Source organism: Lissotriton helveticus, chromosome 4_1, assembly GCF_964261635.1.
Source record: "Lissotriton helveticus chromosome 4_1, aLisHel1.1, whole genome shotgun sequence".
Lineage (NCBI taxonomy): Eukaryota > Metazoa > Chordata > Amphibia > Caudata > Salamandridae > Lissotriton > Lissotriton helveticus.
Window position 1 is genome coordinate 1,356,169,989 of NC_136063.1, and position 25,500 is coordinate 1,356,195,488.

Here is a 25,500-nt window from a genome sequence, read left to right on the forward strand (position 1 = left end):
GCAGTTGCAAAACTTTATACTTACTTCCAAAGGTCCAAGACTAGATTGCGACCACTTAGCAGACCAGGACTCCTAGCAGACAGAGTCCAGGTGCAGGTTGAAGAGAGAGGTCTTTGATATCTCTGAGACTTCAGAATCAAGGAGGCAAGCCAATAATGATTTGGAGATTCTTAGGTTCTGGGATGTAGAGTTGTAGGCCAGTCCTTCTCATTCACAGGCAAAGGTGCAGTAGGCAGCAGGCCAACACAACAAAGCAGTTCTGCAAAGTACCAGTCCATCCAGCAGCATAGCATTACTTCATGGTAGAATATCCTCAGTTCCAGAGGTGTTCTGAGTACTTATATCCAGCTGGGCCTTTGAAGTAGGAAGACTTCAAATAGATGCCTTTGAAGTGCACAAGTTTCTTTCTTTCCTGCCATGGCTCCAGACTCACTACAGGGGTGCATACAACCCTTTGTGTGGGGGCATGACACAGCCCTTCAAGTGTAAGTGAGGCTGTGCTCAACTCTGCCCCCCCATCAAGCCAGTTAATGGCTCATTAAGGCCCATTAAGTCACACCTAATCTCCCATTGTGTGTGTCTGTCTAGAGGGAATGGACAATGCCCAGCTACTAGAGGGAATACACCATGCCCAGCTGCAACCCGCCACAGATATGTATTCAGAGACAGACAGAAGGCACCAAATGGTTAAAATATGAAAATGTCAACTTCCTAAAAGAGGCATTTTCGGAATTACGATTTAAAATTTTACTCCACCATGAGTTGTGATTATAAATTGTGATTCCAGAGAGGCCACACTTGGGGGGGTCCCATCTCTTTCCAATTAGAATTTACCTGTATAAAATGCAATACGGTGATCCCAATGTAATCCTATGGGGGAGACAGGTTTGGGCCTTATATAGCTCTTGTATGACCTGAGGTGTCTTGGTGCTAGTCTGAAATCAAGGATGGTGCACATTTACTTATTATAAAGCCAAGTTTTTATTTTCTTCCTGAAGATCTAAAGAGAGAACAAAGAGATCAATTGGGAATATACTATCTGAACTTATTTTTCAGGTAGTCAGGGCCAGGTACAGCTAAAGCGTAGTAAGCAATGCATAATGCCTTGAAAGCTTTTTTACCGGGTGCCAATGAAGCTCATTCAAGGCTGGGGCTGCAGAATGGAATTTAGGTTGTTTTAGCAGAATTCGGGCTGAGGATTTTGCACAGTTTGTAGCTTCTGCATAGGCTTTACTTGGAGATTTAGATACAAGCCATTGCATTAGTCAATGTGGGAGAGAACCAGTGCAATGACTACTGTTTTTAGTAGGTCAAATGGAATTAGATGACTAATTTTGTTCAAGGTTTGTAAAATGAAAAGAAGGAGGAAGTGACTGAATTGACCTGATTTTTTAATGTTAATCTATTATCCAGCACAGCTCCAATGCTTTTTACTTTGTTCTTTGGAACTGGGAGAGTTCCCATCTCTTGTGGCCAGCACAAAGAGGCCCAGCAAGATGTATTATGCCTAAACAGCACACCTCTGTTTTAGCTGAAACTAATTTGAGGCAATTTTTGCCCATCCAGTCGCTAACTGTATACATGCAGTTTTGAAAGGGTTCATCTATGCCATGATCGGTGTTGGAAAGTGACACCACTATCTGGGTCTCATCAGAGTAAAACACTAATGAAAACCCAAAAGATCTAATGAGTACAACCAATGGGTGACATAAATATTAAACATAGATGGGCTTTGTTGAACTTTTTTGCAGGGTAATCCCAGAACTTTTTTCGTTCCTTATGTACTTTTTCTGACCTGTTATTGGTGGTTTTATGACTCTGGGCACTTTACTACTGCTGATCAGTGCTGAAGTGCATTTGCTCTCTCTTGTAAACTTGGTAAGACTGGTCTACACCTGTTTGGCATATTTAATTTACCTGTAAGTCCCTTGTACAGTGGTATCCCGTATACCCAGGGCCAATAAATTAAATGCTACTAGTGGACTTGCAGTGCTGCTTGCGCCACCCACCGAAGTTGCCTTTCAGAACCTGTCTCAGGCCTCTGCCATTGCAGGGCCTGGACGCGCCTGTTACTGTTACTGTGATGTGGCGTATAAAGTGGTTGCCACGTCTGCAACTCCTGTTTTACTACATATAAGTCAGGTAGGACTTAGCTAGCCCTATGAGCAGGGTGGGCATTTATGTGTGCTAAGTGTCTTTGTGCCCTGCCTGGATGTGTATTGACCGTCTGGTTCTGACAGACATGAAAGAGGGAATGTGCATTCACTCCAGCCAGTCCCAAGGGGGGTCGAGTGTGTCCTGCCTTTCCTGGGTGACTCAGCGCTAGGCTGAATAGACCTTGGCTGAATTTAGAGAAGCGGGAGGAGTTTTCCCTTGCACTTGAATAGGCCTGGTCTGCAGTTAGAGTGATGGGATGAGTTGCAGCTGTCCCTGAATAGGGCGCTGTCTTCCTTCCACAAAGCTGGCTCCATCCTCCTGTGGTGTGTCTGGAGCCAGGGCTGGAAAAGTGAATTAGGGGTGTTGTCCACTTCAATAGAGTGTGAAATGCCCTCCCAGAATAATGGCATTGGCACCATAAGTATTGGAGCTGTGACCCCCATGATGAGGAGAAGACACTCCATGGATCATGTAACCAGGGGCTGCTGATTTGCCAGGGAAACCGCCTTGGGACTTTACTCCTCTGGGGTGCTGACCTGATGCCAGTTGGGCTGAGAAGAAGGACTGCAGTATTGCCCTGAGAAACCCTTGTGCTGGCCTGCTAAGCTGCACCTTGTTGGTGTGCCCCTTGTCTTTGTAAAATGTAGAGCATGGTGAGCGCTTTAATTACTGGTAAAAAAAGCACTTGTAGAGCTCTGCCTTTTCTACCCTGGTTCTGAAAAAAAGAAGGTGAAGAATCCTTGTATGGGCCGGCCGTGTGTGCAACACTGCCCTGCCTGCGAGGTCTTGGGTGGTGTCCCACCTCCAGCGCTGATCGTGTGGAAAGACTAGCCTGTCGGTGGCACTGCCCTGCTCACTGCCTCTGGCCCAAGTCTGGGACTGATTTCACTGTTTCCACCAGCCACGAAGCATTAGGCATTGCCTAGCAACCTGGCTGAAGCTGGGTAGAGGAGACGCAATTTGCTGCCACCCAGCAGGAAGCCATTGCAGCAGCCAGAATCCAGGCAGAGGTGACAGGCCACATGGCTGAGCCGGGGTGTGGATGGGCCAAGCAGGACAGGGTTCCTGAAAGTAAGAGGAGGAGAGGAGGACACAGATGGCCCCCGTGTCTGCCCGCTCCTGGATGGATGGGAGCACCGCCAGTGGCCGCCTCCCACTAGGGGCTCTGGGCCATTTATCATCAGTTGAAGCAGATGGCTGCAATCTAACCCGCTCAGCCCCCAGGTAGTGGTAAGTGGGGCTGAGCTTCACTGTATTAAGCCATGGGACTGCACACTCGCAGAGTCATTCCTTTGGGTGAAGGGAGGTCACCGGCTGATGTGGCCAGAGCGGGTGCCTCCCCTGCCTGTGGTGCACCCACCGGGCAGCATTGTTGTGTCTTTAGAAGCTCAGGGTAAACCTCGACGGAGGCCCTGCTCCTCATCCAAAATGGAGAGTAGTGTTAGAGATTCACAAGTAAGAGGGACCCACCCCTTATTGCCTCATTTCCTGTTGTAGGCAGGCATGTGGCCCAGAAGCCTATGTGAAGGACACAAAGACACCAGGTACCCTTATATGAGTGCTGACTGTTGTTCTTACCTATGGTAGAGTGTACACTGGTAATGTGGATGTGTTGTGAAATGATGTAATGTTGCCTACTACAGGGATATTCACAGTGATGGTGATCTTCTAGTATGTGCACCAGGGGCAGCTCCTCCATGTGGGCGGAGCAGTGTGGCCCCACTGCTTTCTCACAGTGCGAGAAGCAGAAACATAAATTGATATAAATACCATTTTATGTTTCTGCTTCTCGCACTGCAAGAAAGCAGAAGAAGGGTTTGGTTGGGGGCGGGCGGGTGGCTGAGTCGGGGAGGAGAGGGTAGCCAAATGTTGTGGGCGCTGACTGTTTGGTCGGCCCCAGTGCCGGCCAAACCAGTCATCCACACTCTCCTGAAACCGGTCCCAGGATGCTTGTTTCCGGTCCAGAGAAGACCTGGCTTGGCAGTTCAGGCTGGACTGTTCCCATAAGGAACAGGGTCAAGACTGATTTGCATAAAGCTGGGTCTGAACGGGGGTAGCGAAGTGAGATAAAGAACGATGATGGATTTAACCCGATTACTCGCTACAAGAAATCAGAATGAAGATCTACATTAGTAAGTATGTAACTAAAATGACATGATTTAATAAAAACGTTAAAGAGATGACAGAATAAAAGCTACATTTTATCACTTTATTGCAAAACCTGCAGGGGGAATGATCATCTTTTCTTGTAGTACTCTTTTGTCGTTCCTGTGTTTTGTTGAGTAGAATGCAAATATATGGAAACCAATATATTTAAAAAAAAATCAGAATAGAGATTTTATCGCATCCTTTGACAGCGTGGTATTTTCATCTCCATTAAAACTGCTTTACCCTGATTAGCCCATAGCTTGTCCATACATTGTCTTACTTGATTATGTACTCGTGATGCTAAACCTCAGCCATCTCCAAAAGTTCACCCGAAATTAATGTATTTGGAGAGATAATTAGACGGCCAGTTCTTTTCATTAACATTTCAAATCTAATTTAAATGTAAATTGTAATATTCGACTTTTCTGTGAGAGTCGGAATCTACTGTCATTTGTGGGTAATAAGTAATTTGTTCTTCATTAACTGTGAATAGAGCTCCTGATATAGATCAAAAGTGGGCAACAGGCGGAGGTTCGGTACAAGTGCTTATCTTACTCGAAAACAGGATTCTAATCAAAGTACCATTGTTTTTGTCACGTTTCCCTTTTAATAATTAATCGCCATTTTGTACTGGTCTACCTTTTTGCGCTATTATGTCTTTGTAATTTGAGCATGATGCAACTGTTAAAAGGTTTTGACTGAAAGGCTTATAGGACTTTTTGCTCTTTCTTCCTTGGAAAAAAAGAAATGAATGCAGCAATGATGGTAGATCATGGTATTGTTAAAATCTGAAATTGGTTCCACATTCAAATCTGAAGATATTTCAAAACGTTTAATTTTTTAAAGTAATGCAGTAGGCACACTATGTACCGCTTATGTAGTATGCATTTGCGATATGTCTTGTGTATTCCCACGCATGGAATTGAAACAGAATATAAAGAGGAATATACATATTCCGATTAATTATTCTAATTCTAACTTTGCTCAAATAATTCTCTTAACTATTTGCAGTAAAGTATAAAATGTCACCGGTTATTGCAAAATATAGGCAGCACCAATGTAGGTTATTCACATGAATATTATGTATATGAAAGCTATAATTTAAATAAAAAAATAAGTAATAATAATTATGAGGTACTAAAACAGATAAAATACAAATCAAAATGTTAATGTTAAGAGAGGCATTAGGGCAGACGCAGGTAAGAAGCAGGTGAAATAGAAAGGTGCAGCACCAACAAGAGACAGCTCTGTTATTAGGCAGCAGAAATTATTTACTTTTTTTTACACTTTAAAATAATTTTAATGAATGTTTGTTGATTTCAATGTGTTTTTTCAGCTAACAAAGGTAAAATTGCAATTTTACCCAATATGATATTCGAGTGTCAATTCCTGGTCTTCCCAGCATAACAAAACATGCACAATGAGCCGGTATGTTCAGTGAGAAAAGTGTCAACCCTACAACCAACCCCTTTTGGGAAATATTCAATATGAGCTTTTTGGGACATCAGTGTTTGTTGTTTTTGTTTAATTGCTTTTAGTGTTTTCTAAACTGCAGTGCAAAAGCACTTCTGATATATATGTAGCTCAGTCATAATGTGTTAATGAAATTGAAAAGTCAGGATCATGTAAGACAGTGAACAGAATAAACAAAAGCAATATTTAACAATAAGGGCATCTAAAAATGGCTGTTAATCCTAAAATACCTGTGCAGTAATACAAAGGGAAAATATTAAACAGTTACATTTTTAGGAGAAATGGAAAGGGAGGGGAGAGATAAAGAAGAAGGGACACCAGGCAGTGGAAAGAGCAACAGCTTCATTACTGTGGTGAACCAACCGCCCTGCTCAGGTGAACGAGACCATGTGAAATTGCACGCAACCCCACAGCCAGGTGCAACTAGTGGGGTGTAAATAAAGAGGAGGAGACCAGCTGGGGGTCTCACCCCAAGAGTGAAGCTCAAGTGAGGCTGGGCTCGTGCTGTGCACCTACAGCCAGCATGCCAGTGCACAACACTGGTGAAGAGGATCCTCCCAGCGGCAAGCACACCACTATAAGCTTGTGTGGATTGTGACATTGGGTGCCGCTCAAGCATTTACCACGACAGTAGCAGTGAACACACGGGGGCGCCTTTGGCAGGCGGTGGTTCGGGCCGGGTGCTTGTGCTGCAGCACTGCGTGCTATGACTGCCACACCCTGCCCAGGTGATCCTGAGAGGACATGGGCTGCCACAGAGGCCTCAATTCTGCATTGACCGGAGCACACCAGTGGCTATAGATATATGTGCCTGGCCCTTGACACTAGGTGTGTTGGACAGCCAAGATTGGCTGGGATAAAGCGCATAAAGGGTCCTGAGCAGTAGGCACTGTTCAGCACCAGAACCCACAGGCTGTTTAGCATACTGTGAATACCCATGCCTCGCCGACAGCAGTGCCACAGCATGCACACCAAGGCTGTGAAACAAGTTCCCCTCCACCATCACACCACAAGAGACAGCACCTACCACAGTTTTTGACACAGGGTGGCACCCATTCTGCACCATGGCAGATGACTCCATTGCAGCACAAGAAAAATCACGCACCCCAGCTCGAATTGTATCACCAGTGAATGTGACATACCAGCATAACCCTGTCAATGTGGTGCAACCTTTCAATGAGCTTGCTGATAAAGCTACGGCAGTGCCACCATGGAAGACATGGATTGGTCATCCGAACAACTACTGGCGAGTTACACGATATTCTGATCGAACATTCAAGAAGTCCCTGCTCCTGCACTATGTAGAGGAACAAAATGTACAAGTTATTTGAGCACCTCAGAATAACTGGTGCCGACCATGACTAAGAAGCAGTGGTCAGAGCCTTAAATGCCCATTGTGACCCTCGACTGAACCCCAATTTTAAGCAGTTTAATTTGGGGCAGGCACAATAGTGGGAAGGAGAATCAATTGACAGTTTCAATGCTCACCTGAGAGATTACTAGCACATTCATGGACGATGATCAGCCCAAAGAGATTCAAACTCACTTCATCCAAGACTGCAGATCTGTATATTTGAAGGCAACAACCAACATGTGATGCGGTAATTTCAGGGACAACCGTCAAAGCTCAAAATGACACTGTGGCATTGGTGAATGTGATGAATGACTTTCAATCACCTCACCTCAAACACCGAGGCCAAGTTCTAAACATACTATGGCCAGGTCCCACTCCCACTGCTGGGGGTGGTGAAAATCATTGTGCAAAGCAATGACAGAGAGGTATCTGCCAAATTCCATATCACAAAAGGAGGATCAGAGACCCTACTGGGAAGCCACATGGCTGAAAGTATTCCTCCAGTATTCTTCACCCGTACCAGAAAGACCTCCCAGATAGATAGCATCAGAAACCAATTACCAGCTCTCTTCAGACGACTATGTTGTCTAAAGGGACAGCTAATAAGATTATACATAGACAATTTGGTGAAGTCTGTGGAACTCTGACACTGAAGGGTGCCATTGCAACTACAGCCACTCGGTGTAAAGGAGTTAGAGGAACTGCAGAAGCTTGACATTATCAAAATTGTGTCTTGCCCCACCCTTTGGGTATCTTTAATGGTAGGAGCAGAGACACCAAGGCTGCTAAGCAAAATCATACTATGCATTGACATGCAATTACGCTACAGGACGATTAAAAGAGAATGCCACATTACTCCGACCATGAACAATATCATTGCCATTCTCAGTTGGGCCAGGTGGTTTTCTAATCTTGATTTAATTGCAGGATATCACCAATTACAACTTGAGGAAACTAAAAGATACATAACCACCTTCTAGATGCACATGGGCCTAAAGAGGTATATATGTCTGAGTTTTAGGACTTTCCCAGTGGCTGAGGTATTTCAAAACACCATCTGTGAGACAGTATCTGGCCTGCAAGGCATCATAAACATAAGTGATAACATACTTGTATATTCAACAACCCTGGAAGAACACCACAACAGGTTGCATGCAACATTGTAGCCATTAGGCATCTACGATATGACACTCCAGTCCCAGAAGTGTACATTTTTTAAAACAAAAATGGAATTCTTAGGCTATGTGTTTATGAAGGACTGCCATGAAATGGATCCCAGAAAATCGCAAGCAATCCAGCAAGCATCTGCACCACAGAATGCCACCGACGTCCGCAGCTTCTGAGTGATGGCCAAATACAGTGGGCAATCCATCCCTGGCCTAATAACTCTATCTGAGATGCTCCATGTGCTCCAGAAGGCAGAGGGCCCTTGAGGCTGGGATTAGAAGAAAGCCAAGGCATTTCAGAGAGTCAAGAAAGCCTTTCTTAATGAAGCAAAAGTGGTTTGTTTTGAACCAAAGAGAGCGACAGAGTTGATAGTTGATGGGGGCTCCATGGGAGAGGGAGCTGGGCCGAGGTGCCCCTATTGCAATTTGCCAGCTCAGTTCTCACAGAGACAGAATCCAGATATGCCCAAACCAAGTGGGAGGTCCTGGCAATCAGGTGGGGACGCAGAATTTCCACTTGTACCTAAGAGGATGACCATTCAAGGTCAACACCAATCACCAACCTTTAGACTGCTGTTCAGTGGGACAGCTCCACCTCCCCCCATGAATTGAGTGATGGCCATATAACTGCAACACTACCATCTCACCATGATGTGTAGGCCAGGATCAGGGCACCAGGTCATGCCATCCCATCACAGGTGGAGACCTACCAACACTCTCAGTTTAAAGGCTGAAGAAGAATATATGAGGGTGGTGAGCCAGCGGTCATGATCCAATTCAATAGGCGTCCAGGACATCAGTCGGGCAATGGCTGATGATGAGGTGCTGCAAAAAGTCATCACCACAATTCATACGGAAACGTGAAACACATTCCTGGAGGATGTAAATTAATGGGGCAGCTCAGATAAGACAAGGTTAACACATCTCTGCAGGGTGAGAAACTAATCGATTGTCACTCCAGACAGTTTACTACTAAGGGGAAATTGCAACATCATTTCTGCATCTGTAGCTCAACAAGTGCTGATACTAGCATATTTAGGACACCAAGGGGTCACAAAGATCAAAGCCCAGCTGTGATTAAAGCTATGACTCCCAGGGCTCAAAAACACTGTGGATGACCTAATAAAACATTGTGTGGCCTGCCAATTGATAAATGGAGCCAAGGCCACTCCTCCCATGGCCCTGGACAAACCATGCCATTCACCCTGGTCAAAAGTCAGTCTTGATGTCTGCCATTTTTCAGGTGGGCATTTTATATTGGTAGTGATCGATGACTACTCAAAGTATCCGGTGCTTGAAATGACAGAGTTGCCTAAATTCTCCTAAGTTTCCCCACTATTATTAAAGATCTTTGCCCTGTTCAGCAACCCAGAAGAAATAAGAATGGACAATAGGTCCCCATTTGAAGGTGGGGTTCTCAGACCTCTTCCTCAGACTCACCATCTGTCACTAGATAAAAACTTCACTGGGACCCTGAGCCAAAGGGAACATAGAGTATTTCATGCACACACTGAACAAGACATTACGTGTGGCAGTGCAAGAACGGTTGTGTTGCTAGGATATGCATTTACCCTAAATAAATGAAAATACAGGAGGCATTTGGCAAAACAGGATCAAGTTGGTTTAATTAAATGCTGCAGCCAAGAAAACCTGAACAGAATGTTTCTGCTAAAAATCTCTCGATGCACAAAGTTTTTGCTGTCAATTTATACAGTTCATGAGGAATAATAAAACAATATTCTACATTCCCAAACATCCTCTCAGTTGTAAATCAACCAACATGGACATCTGATAAGGATACAAATCGCTCTTGACCTCTCGCATAGCTAGTGTGGGCAACTGTGTATGTGTCTAGATGTAGAATGATCACTACGTTTGGTGTTCCTGTCGTGTGCTGATTGGTTGAGTGTGCCTAACTACATATGGTATCCTGGGTTTCTGGGAAATGCAACCCTTTGGACAAATAGGTTTTATTGGGGAAAATTAGCTCAGACATGTTTGTGGTGCAACTATCTTTCTGTGGAATCAATCATGGTTTTCCCTGGGTGAGTGTTTGTCTTTGGTTTATGGGTGACTTCACCTGTGACCTGTTACTCAACAGGCGAGGGCATGGGTTGCAGGACTCAGGGTTGATGAAGAGGTCACCTTGGGTAAACCTGACAGCAATGATGTGAGTTATTCGGAACTCCTCAAAATAATATGGCAGCCACTGGTATCATTTTTATGTACATTATCAACATTGCACATAATGTTGTAATTTTGTACATTGATATTGTTCATACTGGTATTAACAAGTTTATGTTTGCTCTGGCTCGAACATACATTAACATTGCTCTTATTGGCAAAAATAATCTTATCGTATGAACATGGATCATGGAAAACATTGGTATCATTATTACTGATGTCGGCCCTGCTGTGCTGGTACAAATTACAGCATACACTGACATTGCATTGACGTAAATTGTGAGGGTACAAGCTATGGCCTACGTTCACATTGCACTTACTGATATTTGTGCTGTCAGGCCCGCACATATCATGACATTTGTTGACATCCTATTCACCCGTTCCCACATTCGGATCAGCAAATCAGCCTCCCCCAGTTTCTCAGGACATACCCGAGCATTACCGGGATACTCCCAAATACCATCTTGTTTTTCCATCTGCCCCCTCCTTCTAGCGATGTTATAACTCTCTTGAAACACAGTAAAGTTCTGGTGACTTTCTTCTTGCCATGTTGGGACGTCACCATAGTGCCATTTAGTGAACTCACCATCCATGGGCCTACTTTTCATATGGTGTGAGGAGAAATTTCCACCCTGGACACCAGTCCCAGATTAGCCCCATATCTCCTAATAACAGATGTGGGACACCAGCCCTTCTGCTTCAGCTCACCTTGTTGTTGGCTCACCACTCTTGTGTGCCTGCTGATCATATGTTGGTACCTCCCAAGCCAGGTAATTGGGAATATTGTCTTACATTCTTCCTTTTAGCATCATCACTCATGGGGCATATCGATTTGTACAATGCAGGGTGCTCTGTGTGCCCTGAGAAACTGGTGCTGATCTGGGACTGATGCCCAGAAATGTATCATGGTTCAAGAGAGTTACAACACAGCCGGAAGCAGGGACAGATGGAACAAAATGATAGTGTTTGTGACTACCCCGGCAAATTGAGTAGGTCATTTCAGCTTGGAACATGTTTAGTGAGAGAACATTGGGGCATATTATCAAGGGCCAGTGTTAAAATTATCACCGTTTTATCGGCAGGAAATGGCCTTGATAATACGCCCTTGTTAATTCCCAAAGACGCCCATGTTAACACCAGAACTCGGGCTTCTATGGGAATTAACATGGGCCTATTATCAAGCCCATTATCGCCGTTTTATTGGCAGTTTCCTGCCGATAAAACGGCGATAATTTTACCACCGGTCCTTGATAATATGCCCCATTGTTCTACATTAAGCTTGGGTAGAAAGTCCAGTCCCATTTTTCATTTAGATTATATGAATTGCATTCTTGAATTCTTTTTTATAACATTTTTTATTTTCATAACGATTAAACAAAAAAAATTATGACAACAAAGTACTGTTCATATCGAAGACAGATAAATGATCATATGAACTTCATTGTTTAACCATTCATTAGCACTGAATCACATAAAAGTGAGATAGCAGTTATTTCTATCTCCCTTCTACTTGCATCAGTTGTTAACGAAGCCAGTTGTTCTGGGGCCCGAGTTGCAAATCGAATGTACGATTTGGAAACTGGTAATCCAGGACTACATTCAAGACATCAATGAAACTAAGTAAGACAACTCCTGTCTGTTTGCTATCAGGTGACGAAACATGATTGTTACGACCTGATTGTCGTGATTGATTGATTGATTGATTGACCTTGCCACTGTGTCTAATATCTGATCTATTTTACCTACCAGGTATTTCACAAAGCCATTCTGGTAAGTTTTGCAATTGGTATGCCAAATAGTAGCACTCCATATCTGAAGCTTAAATGCCACCTCACCTATATGTTAATTTAGTGTATGTAGTTTAACTCTGCCTGGGTGATCCCATATTACGGACAACAGTATTGAGTCCTGCTCTCAACACACATCAATGGGAAACTGACGACACATTCTCTGGAAAACATAAAAGCATCAAGGTAATATCATAATGTTTGTTAACGCTACCCTGCCCATCACTGAGAGTAGCAGTTTCCACCAAAAGGATACAAACCCAGCTAATCCTTCTATAATATGGCCTATGTTTAGTTTAGTGAAAGTGCCTTGATGATGTATGACTCTAATAGGCATCATAAACTGGCATTGCTCCTAAAACAGGAGAGTTAGTAGAAGCATGGAGAATAGGTTCAGGTGAAGCTATGCACTCGATGACAAAAGAAGTTTCACTCTGTCACTCAGAAGCAGGAAACTAAAAAACAGACCTGCCTCAAATATATTGTGTGCGGCACAAGTTAAATGAAGTGATCTGATGAACAGTGGCTTTGCACTGACCTTTTTGTGCCGGTTGCTGCAAGTGCTCCACACCAACCTTTACTCTGAGCAACATGGCTTACTTTTCATAGACAATAGAGAAAGAGAGGCAAATAACATGGAAGAAAAAAATAGTAAAAATGTGACAAAGGGAGCAAGAGAGGATGAATATGATCCACAAGTGTGAGAAAAAGAGACAGAAAGTGCAGGGTGTCAAAAGAAAGAGGCAAGAGGTAAACTCAAGATCAGGCAGCATTGGTATTTCCAAACCACAGCATGTGTTAGTGTCAACAGCGCTTGTATGTTGGAATATCAACTGCAAAAATATTGCAACACCAAAATATTGTGCCAAATATATCAATGAGATACAATATGGGATTTGAGATACTTTTTATTTAACTAACAACTTTGAGTACAAAACTATAGATAGTAAAACTATATTAAATACAAAATTATCAATTATAACAATATCAACTACAATATTGCAGTATATATAAAAAACAATAGATTTAGTGATAATATTAAATACAAAAACCAAACAAACAAAACATTGATTTTTGTATTTTAAAATAACTTTTTATGCCAGAAAGGATTATCTCAATATACAAACATTAACTAAACGCAAAAATAAATATTATAGGGCATATTTGCAAGCACCTATTGCCACAGAAACGTTACTTTTAGTGGCAATCCTGTGGCAATATGGGGTTAAGCCACTTAACGTGGAGTAACGCTGCCTTGAAAATAAGACCCCCATTCGTGCTATACTTAGCGTGAAAGGGGCAGGCAATGGGTGTTGTGGTGTGTATTCCACTGCAACATCCATTGATTTTGACGCTGCCCCATATTTACAAGGGCAATGTAAAGATGGGGCAGTGCCAAAATTAGGACCAGGGAAAACCTGATCTTAAAAAGGCGCAACAAGGAGAAATGTTGCAATTCTCCTCATTTTTGCTGTTTCTATGTGTGCTGCGTTGCACAGCACACATGGAAACAGCAAAAGGCCATTGATTGTTTATGTGAAGGAAGTTGTTCCTTCCTGCACATAAACAATCAATTTACGAAAATGAAGTTTTACAACTTCTAAGTGTGCTGCATTAAGCAGCACACAAAGAAGTTACAAAACACCATTTAAAGACTCTTTATGTGCAGGAAGGGACACCTTCCTGCACATAAATAAGCTTCCCCTACAACCCAGGCATCCTTACACTATGGTGCAATGGGGCCTGCGTTGTCGCTAGGTATCTAAATTAACTCCAGCGCAGGGGGAAGCTCAAGGCTGCACCGTATTATTATAAATTTGGTGCAGCCCTGTGTTTCAGAAGTGGTGGAGCACAGCGTTAAGTCAAGGAGGCTAATGCGTGCTTCACCACTTCCTTGCAAATATGCCTCTATGTTTTCAATTAGCTAATTTAAAACATGAAAATAAAAAATAAAATAATTCCAATTTTTTGAATAAACTTTACTTTGACTTACTGTTGAATTTGGCCCTTTCTGCAGGGTCCTCCCCAGACTTTTTGCCCTCATTCCTCCATTTTCCCTGAATTTATTGTTGTTGGCTTTAGAACTCTATGCACTTTGCCACTTTTAACCAGTGCTAAAGGGCTTGTGCTCTCTCCTTAAAATGTTAGATTGGCTTAGACCCAATTGGCATATTCAATTTACTTGTAAGTCTCTAATAAAGTGGCACTACATGTGTCCAGGGCCTGTAAATTAAATGCTACTAGTGGAACTGCAGCACAGGTTGTGGCACCCACAAAAAGAAACACTTTAAAATATCCCAGGCAGACCATTGCAGGGCCTGTGGGTGCAGTTTTAAACTGCCATTTTGACTTGGCAAAATCAACCTTTTATCAGGCCCAAAGCCTCCTTTTTAATACATATAAGTCAACTCTAGGGTGGGTCCTGGACAGCTCAGAAGGCAGGGAGCAATGTATTTAAAAAGATGAACAGGCACATTTAAGTTTTATCATGTCCTAGTTGTGAATAACTCTTAAATTTGCTTTTCATTACTGAAAGGCCAACCTCTCCTATAGGATAACATTGGAATTAGCTAATTGCATTTTAAGGACCTGATTCACAAAGGACATCCACACACATGGAGGAGGCTCTGTAGTTGTGGGGGAGTCTCTCCACTCGGGGTGGAATCTCTGCAATGAGAGCTCCCCCACAACTGCAGGACCTCTGACACAAGTGCAGAGGCCCTTTGTGAATCAGGCCCTAAAACAGTAATTTAAAAATGGGAACAGTTACCCAGCAAATGTTAGGTGTCCCTCGAATTGGAATAAAAAATCCTGGTGAAGTCAGATTTTACATTATAATTTTGAAAATGACACTTTGGCATTTTCTTGCCTTAGCCATTTAGTGCCTGCAGCCTGTCTCTGGGTCACATGACTGGATGAAGATGACAGTTGGTCTTTGTGTATTCCTCCTAGGCAGCCACACACAACAGGCAGCATAGATATGACTGGCTAGGCAATCACTGGCAGGATAGGTGTGAGGAGCTGGACCCAACCCCACTTACATTTCAATATCCTTTGTTCTGTCTCCACATAAAGAACTGCATACCACCTCTAGTCACCATTAGGGACCATTAAGGCAGAGTACCTGTGATCTTAAAAAAACCTTGGCTCTAGAAGCTCCTATCCACTTCAAAGGCACAACTGTGTATTAATATTGGACCGCAGACAACAACTCTTCAGTGCACTTCTGGATATGTGGATAATCTGCCAGGGACAAGGACTGCTGTGCTGCTACAAGAACTGCCACTCTGTAGGACTGCTCTGCTGCATTCTGCTATGTGGCCTGTGTGAGAAGGACTGGACTTGCATCTCTTAAACCCAGAGTGATTCCAAGGGCTAGTTGTCTGGCCTTCTGATCAGAAGCGTCAAAGACATAACAGGCTTCCAACAATCTTGAGCCCAGGAACTGGACTCTGCCATTAGTGTGTCCTGCCCTCCCAAGTGGTGTAACCACAGTCCTAGACACTTTGAAGTGGGCCTGAGGGTTTTTCTGCCAAGCCCAGCTGTGGTCCTCATCAGAACCGACGTGACGGGTAGCCCCACAAAATCTTGCTGCAAAGCTGCCAGCCTCCTTGGAATCGACGCCAAGCAACACCAAGTCCTGCAAATCGTTGCTGCACTGCTGCCAGCTTATCAGAACCAACGTAAAGTGACTCAAGATTCAGCCAAGCTTCACCACACATCTCCTCGTAACTGAGGCGAAGCAATGACAACCCTGTAAAGCCTCGCTGTACAGCCGCCCAACTCCTCTGACCTGACGCCAGATAACACAATGTCTTGCAACCCAATGCCATGCAGACCATGACCCAGGAATTAAGCGACTGTGTTCAGTGGACCTAGGTGGGTCCCTGTTGCCAGCCCATGCGCCATTGTGGATGGCCTGAGCATGTGACTTTGTCCTGGTCTGGCGAGACCAGATAACCACACTTAGCTTTTTGTGCTTTTATGCATTAGTTTCACTAAAATCCTCAACGTTTCTTATTTCCTGTTTTATTGGTTGGATTTTTGTCGTTCAGGTCTTGATTTATTTATTAAATGTTACTCTATGTTTCTAACTTGATGTGCAATGTTTTTTTGTGTGGTACGTTATTACTGTTTGAAGTGTTGCACAAGTGTCTACACATTTCCTCTAATTAAAGTCTGACTGCTATGTGCCCAGCTACGGGGGAGTGGAGCACGTTAATTTGGGGTTTGCTGGTGCAAAGGATTGTGGTTGCTGCTTGACCAGGACCAATAATTTTGGGAATTCAAATTTACTCTTCTAACTCCAGTCCCAGTAACTTTTTTGAAAAAAAAAAACACATTTTTGAGGAGTGATATTTATTGCTCTCACTCCACTCTCACAAGCATTTAAGAAAGTGCATTTATTTGGAGGGTTTGTTTATAATTCTAACTATAAACTATGAAACATTAGGAAATACATTATATTGAGGCAATTGTGTTTATTTTTCCACTTCCAATCAAACAGCTATTGGTAAAGTGTATGTACTGGGGTTTCCACTCTACTATTCTACCTTCTTTCCAAGAAATATTTCGAAAAAGCCATATATTGAGGGGGAAGTGCCCTCTCATTTACTTGAATGAGAAATTCAAACTGGCCTTAAAACATGTGACACACAAACACAGCAACAAACCAAAAATGAAATTGCCAATTTTCAACACACCACCAACCACCAAAACATCATTACAGAGACAACATCAAAACTGACTTTTATTCCTGAATTCTCCACTAAAGGAAGACAAGATATCCTTAATCGAGGGAACCTACTAACGTTGGTCAAAGAGATACCAGAATTAAAGCGGATAACATCACAAGATCTTTTAGCCGTAGATTTCCCGCAAACAGCATCGGCCCCAGATATCGAAGAGTCCTTGACAACTTGGATATCCAAGGAAATAGTGGACAGGATCTATGGAACCAGAACAACATTTCAAGCGTGGGGAATTACTTTGAGGCTTCATAAACCCCCAAAGTACCCATATCCCCTTTTAAAAAGTACAGCAAATAGAAATACGGAACATACCATCGGTAAGGGACAAAAAATGTGTCTCCGAGGCGCTCAGAATACCACGCCCCTCGATTAAAATAATTTAAAACAGGACAACGTTATAGCAAGTCCATCAAATTCTGAACATCAGACAAATATTAGTTTGGACTGGTCCTGGGTGCCATTTTCCCTGAGCATAAAACATACCTGATGAAAATCGATTGACAAATGACACCATGCGGGTGTATCCAGGCTGGAACAACGGGGAGGAATTTAAGAATGGCATTAGGAACAACTGCGACTCAGGAGTTTCTGGTTTGGAATTTATCTAGATTTGTTCATGGAACAACCACGGCTTCAAAGAAATGGGCCAAGAAACGAAACCCTGTCCTTCTTGCAAAAACAATATCTCATCTTGCTTCAAGAAACATGAAACAGGAAACCCGTTCCAGTTCCGGGATATATAGAACATCTTATTCTCGCCATAAAATTCTCAAACTTCGGGCATCCTAGAGGAGGACTTTCAACGTATGGAGCGGTAACATATGGCTGGCTAACAGAAGAACTAGATGCCGGAGAAAATTGGTTGCAGGTCTTAAAACTTACTGGTAAGCTTCACTCCATTACTTCAAGTTGGCAACTAATTTCAATTAATGTCTATATCATCCGGAAAAAAGACGCAGAAGGAAAAATCCCTAAGACTAATAAACCTGATAAAGGTAAAGCAAAGGACTCAAGAAAAAAACTATCTGATTATCCCTGGAGACTTCATTAGCAACCTCATATCAAAAAAACTGAAAAAAGAAAGAGGCAGGAAGGCCATGGAAACCAAACTATGATTCACGAGCTGGATGCCCAAGGCCTGACCATCCTGAACGGCAACGTAATCGGAGATAGACCAGCAGCCACCACGCACTTGAGCGGAAAAAGACAGTCAACCATAGACTTCACCATCACCAGCAATAACCTCATTCCAATAATAGATTCATTTCAAGTTTGCCCATGCCCAGAAAGCGACCATTTCCCGCACATCACAAAAATCAATATCAAGCTGACACAGGTACAAAAATTTAAATCCTTGCTACAATATCCAGAAAAGTATAATCTCAGGAGATTGAAGTGGCGAGGATCAGACACAAAGCTAATAATGTACACAATCAGGCATTACATGAAATAAACAGGGACAGAGAAAAAAGACATTCTAAAAAACTGGGAACACTTGGGCCAAGCTCAAAAAATTTCTAGTCATCCCCGGACGCCAAAAGAAAATAGAAACAAGGGAGGAGCCATGGTTCAATATTGAACTCTGAGATCAAAAAAAAAAGGATCACAAGAGAGGTGCGACTTCAAGCAGTGGCAGCAAGAATGGGAAAAAAAGAGACATTGGTAATCTCAAGGAAATGCGAAAAATATGCAAGAAAAAATTAGGGGATGCAAAAAAAGAGTACAAAGAAACCATCTGGAAAAAGTTACCTTGGGCAAGCAATTTGCCAAACAGCAGGGAATTCTGGGGAATCATAAATAAATTGACTAAGGGACCAAGACTCTGGCAAGAAGCAGGAATTTGTGAAGAGACCTGGATACAACACATAAAAAACATGTATGACAAGGTAGGGCACAAAATGTGTGCCGTAGCGACAATAGTTTCAGAAACACCTAGCGGACAGATCTTTGGAGCAGAAAAAATCACTTTGCAGCCTCAGGAAGAACACAATCAAAAAGAGCAAGAGATAAGTAGCAACGAACAAAACAACTTAACCAACACCAAACAATTAAGAGGAATAATAAAAAAGCTTAAAACGGAGGGGGCTGCGGGACCAAATGGGTTCCCCAACGCACTTTTCAAGCAAGCTCCAGGTTTTTGGGCAGATCATCTTACGCCCCTTTTTAATTACATCTATAGCCAGAACAAGGTCCGCAATTCCTGGAAAGGGAACATAATTCATCCCATATTTAAACAAGGAAACCATGGTAAGCCAGAAAATTACAGATTGATCTCCTTGATCGACGTGGAGGCCAAACTATATGCATCATGCCTCCTAGTCCATCTTCAAGACTGGATAGATGAAAAGAACATCATTCCAAAGTTTCAAACAGGCTCCTGGCCCGGAATGGGAACAACCACAAATCTGGCAATTCTGGCATTCTTAACAGAAATAGCATCAAAATGGAAAACTCGATTATATGCATGCTTTATCGACCTGAAATCAGCGTTCGATAGGGCAACCAGATACCAACTATGGGATAAATTAAAAACCTGGGGGCTACCAAGTAAATTACTGGAAGCAATGATCACTCTATATAGTGAAACCTGGGCAAGAGTAAAATTAGGCGACGGGAGCAGAGTTACAGCCAGCATAGAAACAGAGCACGGCCTAAAACAAGGCTACGTCTTGGCTCCAAGCCTATTCAGTTTGTTTCTCATGGACATAACGAAACACATGCAATCGGCCAAGTATCACCCGCCAAATTTGGCTAAAGAACAAATTCCCTTTCTACTGTACGGCAACGACATCGTGGTGTTGAGTCAAAGCCTGATTGGCCTGCAACGAGCAATTAACTACCTAGCAATTTACTTGGACCAGAATGCCTTGAGTTGAATAAAAAGAAAACCAAGGTGGTACACCTAGTGGGCCCCAAAAAATCGAAGTTTAAATAGTATGTTAATGGGGTGCTAGTTGAAGAGCAAACATCCTATAAATATCTTGGCATAAAACTGGGACGGGGAACTTTCCATAAGGAACAAAACTGGACTTAAGAGCTAAAACCCAATCGTTAATCTTCGCCTACAGACTACTGAATAAATAACTGGGCTGCCCAGCCTACAACCACCTTTTAAAAGTGATGGCAGCTTAAATCCTACCCACCCTGTCATATGGTCTAGAGAAGTGGTGTGGAAAGGAGTCTGAATTATTAAACAAGCTCAAGACAAAGGTCTATAAGGCCGTTTTTAATCTCCCTAAGTCCGCATCCCCCGCACAGGTACGGCTGGAATTCGGCCTCCAGATATTCCGGGGCATGAACTCCTTTGCGAAGCTGTGCCATAAATTTAGATCATCTGAGCCTGGCACATTGAACAGTTTATGCTGGGAAGAGATCAAAGGCCAGATGGATCAAGAAACATTGAATACATGGGGAGCCTATTTAAGAAAATCCTTGACTGAACTCGATATCAAATCAGCATGGGACAGCAGGGTAGATCAGGCGAACTTCAACAAATCCAGCAATGTAAATGTAAATGTACAGGAATTTATATAGCGCAAATCACCAAGCGGTTTCTAAGCGCTTGCTTAGGGAACCCGTCCTGGTATTCCCCTGTGAGATAACCCCGGCAGGGTATCCGCAAGGTGAAAGCCAGGCATCCCACCGCGAGGGGCCGTTGTGGAGATTAAGCAAGCTATAATTCAGCAAAGAAAAAATCTCTCTCGGAAGACAAAAAAACTTTGTCCGAACAATGTCATGCATGGACAGTGATTAATTCCTACACTCATTTAAAGCCTCAAGCTTATTTATCAGCACATTTCAGCATTGAGATAAAAAATAGCTTTATTCATCATCGCTTAGGAATGCACGACTCAAAGGTCTTACAGCCATCGTGCAAAAGTAAAGACCAAGCAGCGTACTGTCGATTATGCGGGTACGCCAACGAAACAATAACTCATTTGTTATGCGTATGCCCTGCAGTCAAGGATTTGAGGAAACTGCTTTTAAAATTCATTTTTAACGAGTCGAACATCCGTACATGCAGGCAATCTGTGATAAGCTGGATGGAATGTTCCTCAATTATTTTGTCCTGCCAGGGCGTAAAATATTTTGGGGAATTAAGGAAACTTCTGCGGCAAGCAGACTTAGAGAAAAACTGAAAGATAGAATAGCTCAAGTAACGGGACATGGCAACAATTCTGTTGTATTTTATATACTCACACAAGCAAAAATCCCAGGTACAATTTTTTAAACTGGATAAACCTTATAGCAGGATTTCGAAGAATGACCAATAATTTAATTACCTTCCAAACACACTGAACTTTCTGTTTTAAAGTCATCAACTACAGACAGCCATAAGTACCATTGTAGCAGCTTACACTTTAGAGGCCCAACTCTTCCAGGCACTTCAGCACTTTAAACAAATGGCTTGAGTCACTGTAACACCTTCAGATGAACTATGCCGATTAAGCTCCATCAAGCAGCGAAAGCTGATGGCTGCCGCTTAAGAATTCTTATAAGGCTATATGGCACTCAGAAAGTCATCCGTGTCGGTTCAGGAAGCTCTAATATGATACTTGAAAAACTCAGACGAACTCTTGAGTCAGCTCTTTAGCCCAAGACCTATTTGTGTATCACATTTTATACTGTTGGTTTTTTTTTTGTTTTTTTTATTGATCATATGTTGTCTGGCACTACCTCCTGAACATGGTTGAACATGATTGTTATGGCTCAGTAACAATTTCCGTTGAGCATTTTATGATATTTTATCCTTTTGTAAATTGTAATGATTGTAAGTAATCAAACAATAAACTTTGAACTTGAAGTGCTCACACATTTACTATTTATAGTCCAGTTCTACAATCATATGCAGTTGCAATAACAGTTATTTTCAAGGATCCAATATGGTCTGGCAAATGTGTGAGGCAGAAGTTTACTTCTATTGGAGAGATGCTGTAATTCAGTGTGTGGTGAAAGAGTTGATGCGAATAGGGGTAATGAGATAATGCTGTGCCTGCCTTAAAGATATACAACAATCCAGCTTAGCCACAATACTAGTAGACTTTTAGGGTGAAAAGAGTTTAAAGCAGCATAGAGGTCCATCAATATTGGAAAATCATGGGAGACTGGTGATTGCTTCTCTGATGATAAGGCACAAAAACCGTATATAGAAGATTCACCAAATGTAAGTTGTGTAATAAAAATCACTGTCAGTCACCAAGTGGTCCCTTCACCCAGAAGATTGTGTTTGATCTTCGCCCTTCTTCAGAGCTGTATCCCTATTAGGCTGCCTAAGCTTGTGAATCCCTTGTCACAAACATCATTGAGACAATAGCAGCTCAAAGAGATTGAGATTCATAGAAATGCCTGAGAATTGAGCTGAATTTATTACAAATAGTGAAAAAAATAGTTAAACTTAATTTCTCTGAGTTTCTGTTTTCAATTTCAATGGAAGACATCTGGCTAATGATTATGTAGCCTTCATATATTTTCTTTGAAACTTCTATTATTTATTAACCATTGTTCGATTGTTGGTCCATGTACTGCAGGTTAATTACTGTTGACCATGTTTTACACAATTAAGGACCGCATTCACAAACTGCATGTGCAGTACGTTTTGTAGTGCAACACTAACACTACACTGCTTACTACAAAGTGGCATTCACAAACTGCACTTTTGTAGTAAATTGCATTTACAAAAGTTACTATAAAAGAGTAGTTTATGATTACCAAAAGGTAGTAAATCTGCTTAAAAGTATAAGTTACCTTCATGAATCAGGCCCTAAATTGTGAGGCAGGGTTTCTTAAGTGCTTTGTTGGCTTGTGGGACTTTTTTTTGTAACGCCTTAATCACGCATAATTCTTATATTTCTCATTATGCAAATTGTGCAACATTTTGGTAAAGTGTGAAATTTTGCATATCTGTTGCCAGCAGAAGACTGGTTAGATAAGAAACTATCTTCCGATAGACATTTCTCTTGGAAAAAATTATTTCCTCCTGGAACAAATCTCCAGCTGGTGTCTTGCATCACTTTTTAGGCAACCGTAGCCTTTGGAGAGCAAACTTACTCATGATATCGGTGGAATGTATTTCTCATACCTTTGAAACTTTTTCAAATATTTGACAGAAAAAACACACATTTTGTACAGCACAACTAAAGTATCTTCTAATCAACACCCACAAGCCTTCATCTACCCCTGACTATGTGAGACATAAAATGCTGGCAATGCAGCTGACAGAGCCGTAGACAGGCCAAAACCAGTGCCTCTGATGGGCTCACCACCTCCTGCCCCCTGCCTCCTTTAGTCAATCCTCAGCTCTAGTTCTAGCATCTCCACCTTCACCAACCAATAAGCTGCCCAGAGACCCTCAGCAGAGAGATAAAGAGACACAAGAGACACAAGGTGAGAAGAAGAATTGCTGGCCGGTGGTCACCCGGTAGATGGGGCACCACTTGAGTGTGAAAAGATGTGGCAGTAGAGGCGTCCAGGCTAGATCTTGGTGCGCTTGCAGTCCCGGTCGCCAAGTTCAAGTTCAAGTTCAATATTTGTATAGCGCACTACTCACCCAGAGGGTCTCAAGGCGCTTGAGGGAGGGTGGTACTTTACTTATCGAATATCCAGGTTTTTAGTTGTTTTCTGAAGGAGAGGTGGTTCTGTGTAAGGCGGAGGTGGGTGGGGAGAGAATTCCAGGTTTTGGCCGCTAAGTAGGAGAAGGATCTTCCCCCCATGGTGGATCTATGGATGCGCGGAATTGCGGCGAGGGCTTGATTGGACGATCGTAGTTGGCGGGTGGGGGTGTAAAAGGACAGGCGTGTGTTGAGGCATTCGGGTCCTAGGTCGTAGAGGGCTTTGTGTGCGTGGGTGAGAAGGCGGAACGTTATTCTCTTGTTGACAGGGAGCCAGTGGAGGTCTTTCAGGTGACCGGAAATGTGAGCTTGGCGGGGGATGTCGAGTATGAGTCTGGCTGAGGCGTTTTGGATGCGTTGGAGTTTTTTCTATAGTTTGGCTGTGGTTCTGGCGTAAAGGATATTTCCGTAATCCAGTCGGCTTGTGACCAGTGCGTGGGTGACTGTCTTTCTTGTTTCGGTGGGGATCCAACGGAAGATTTTTTTGAGCATGCGTAGGATGTTGAAGCATGATGATGAGACGGCGTTGACTTGTCTGGTCATCGAGAGGGAGGAGTCAGGATGAAGCCTAGGTTATGTGCGTGGTCCGTAGGTATGGGTGCGGTTCCCAGGGCCGGTGGCCACCATGAGTCGTCCCAGGCAGTGGGGGATGAACCTAATATGAGGACTTCCGTTTTGTCCGAGTTCAGTTTTAAACGGCTGTTCTTCATCCACTCGGCTACTTCTTTCATGCCTTCGCGTAAGTTGGTTTTGGCGGTGTTTGGGTCTTTGGTGAGGGAGAGGATTAGCTGGGTGTTGTCTGCATAGGAGATGATGTTGAGGTTGTGTTGGCGCGCGATGGATGCAAGGGGGCTCATGTACACGTTGAAGAGGGTGGGACTGAGTGATGATCCTTGTGGTACGCCGCAGATGACTTCGGTGGCCTCTGATCTAAAAGGGGGAGGCGGACTCTCTGGGTTCTTCCGGCGAGGAACGAGATGATCCAGTCCCATGCTTTTCCTTGTATTCCGATGTTGCTGAGGCGTTGTATGAGGGTGCTATGACATACTGTGTCGAAGGCTGCGGAGAGGTCAAGTAGGATGAGGGCAACTGTTTCTCCGTTGTCCAGTAGTGTTCGAATGTCGTCTGTTGCTGCGATGAGGGCGGTTTCGGTGCTGTGTTTGGCTCGGAAGCCGGACTGTGAGGGGTCGAGAGATTTGTTGGATTCGAGGAAGGCGGCGAGCTGTCTGTTGATGGCTTTTTCAATGACTTTGGCAGGGAATGGGAGGAGCGAGATGGGGCGGTAGTTCTTCAGTTCAGTGGGGTCTGCTGTGGGTTTCTTCAGAAGGGCGCTGAGTTCGGCATGTTTCCAGCTTTCCGGGAAGGTAGCGGAGTTGAGGGAGCAGTTGATGACGTCTCGGAGATGGGGTGCGATAGTGGAGTCTGCTTTGTTGAAGATGTGGTGGGGACAAGGGTCGGTTGGTGATCCTGAGTGGATGGAGTTCATCAGGCGGATGGTGTCTTCAGTGGTGATTGGGTTCCAGGCGCAAAGGTTGTAGGAGGGGGGTTTTGGTTCGGAGGTGGGTGGAGTGGACTGGTCTCCGGACTGGTTTTCAAAGCTGTTATGTATGTCGGTGATTTTGTTGTGGAAGAATGAGGCGAGGGAGTCGCAGAGTTCTTGGGAGGGAGTGATGGCATTGGTGCCGGCGGTGGGGTTGGTAAATTCTTTGACGATGTTGAATAGTTCCTTGCTGTTGTGGGAGTTGTTGTGAAGTCGATCCTTGAATGCTGATTTCTTGGTGGATCGGATCAGTTGGTGGTGTTTGCGGGTGGCGTTCTTGAAGGTGGCCAGGTTGTCAGTGGTTGGGTTTTTTCTCCAGGCTTTCTCGGGGG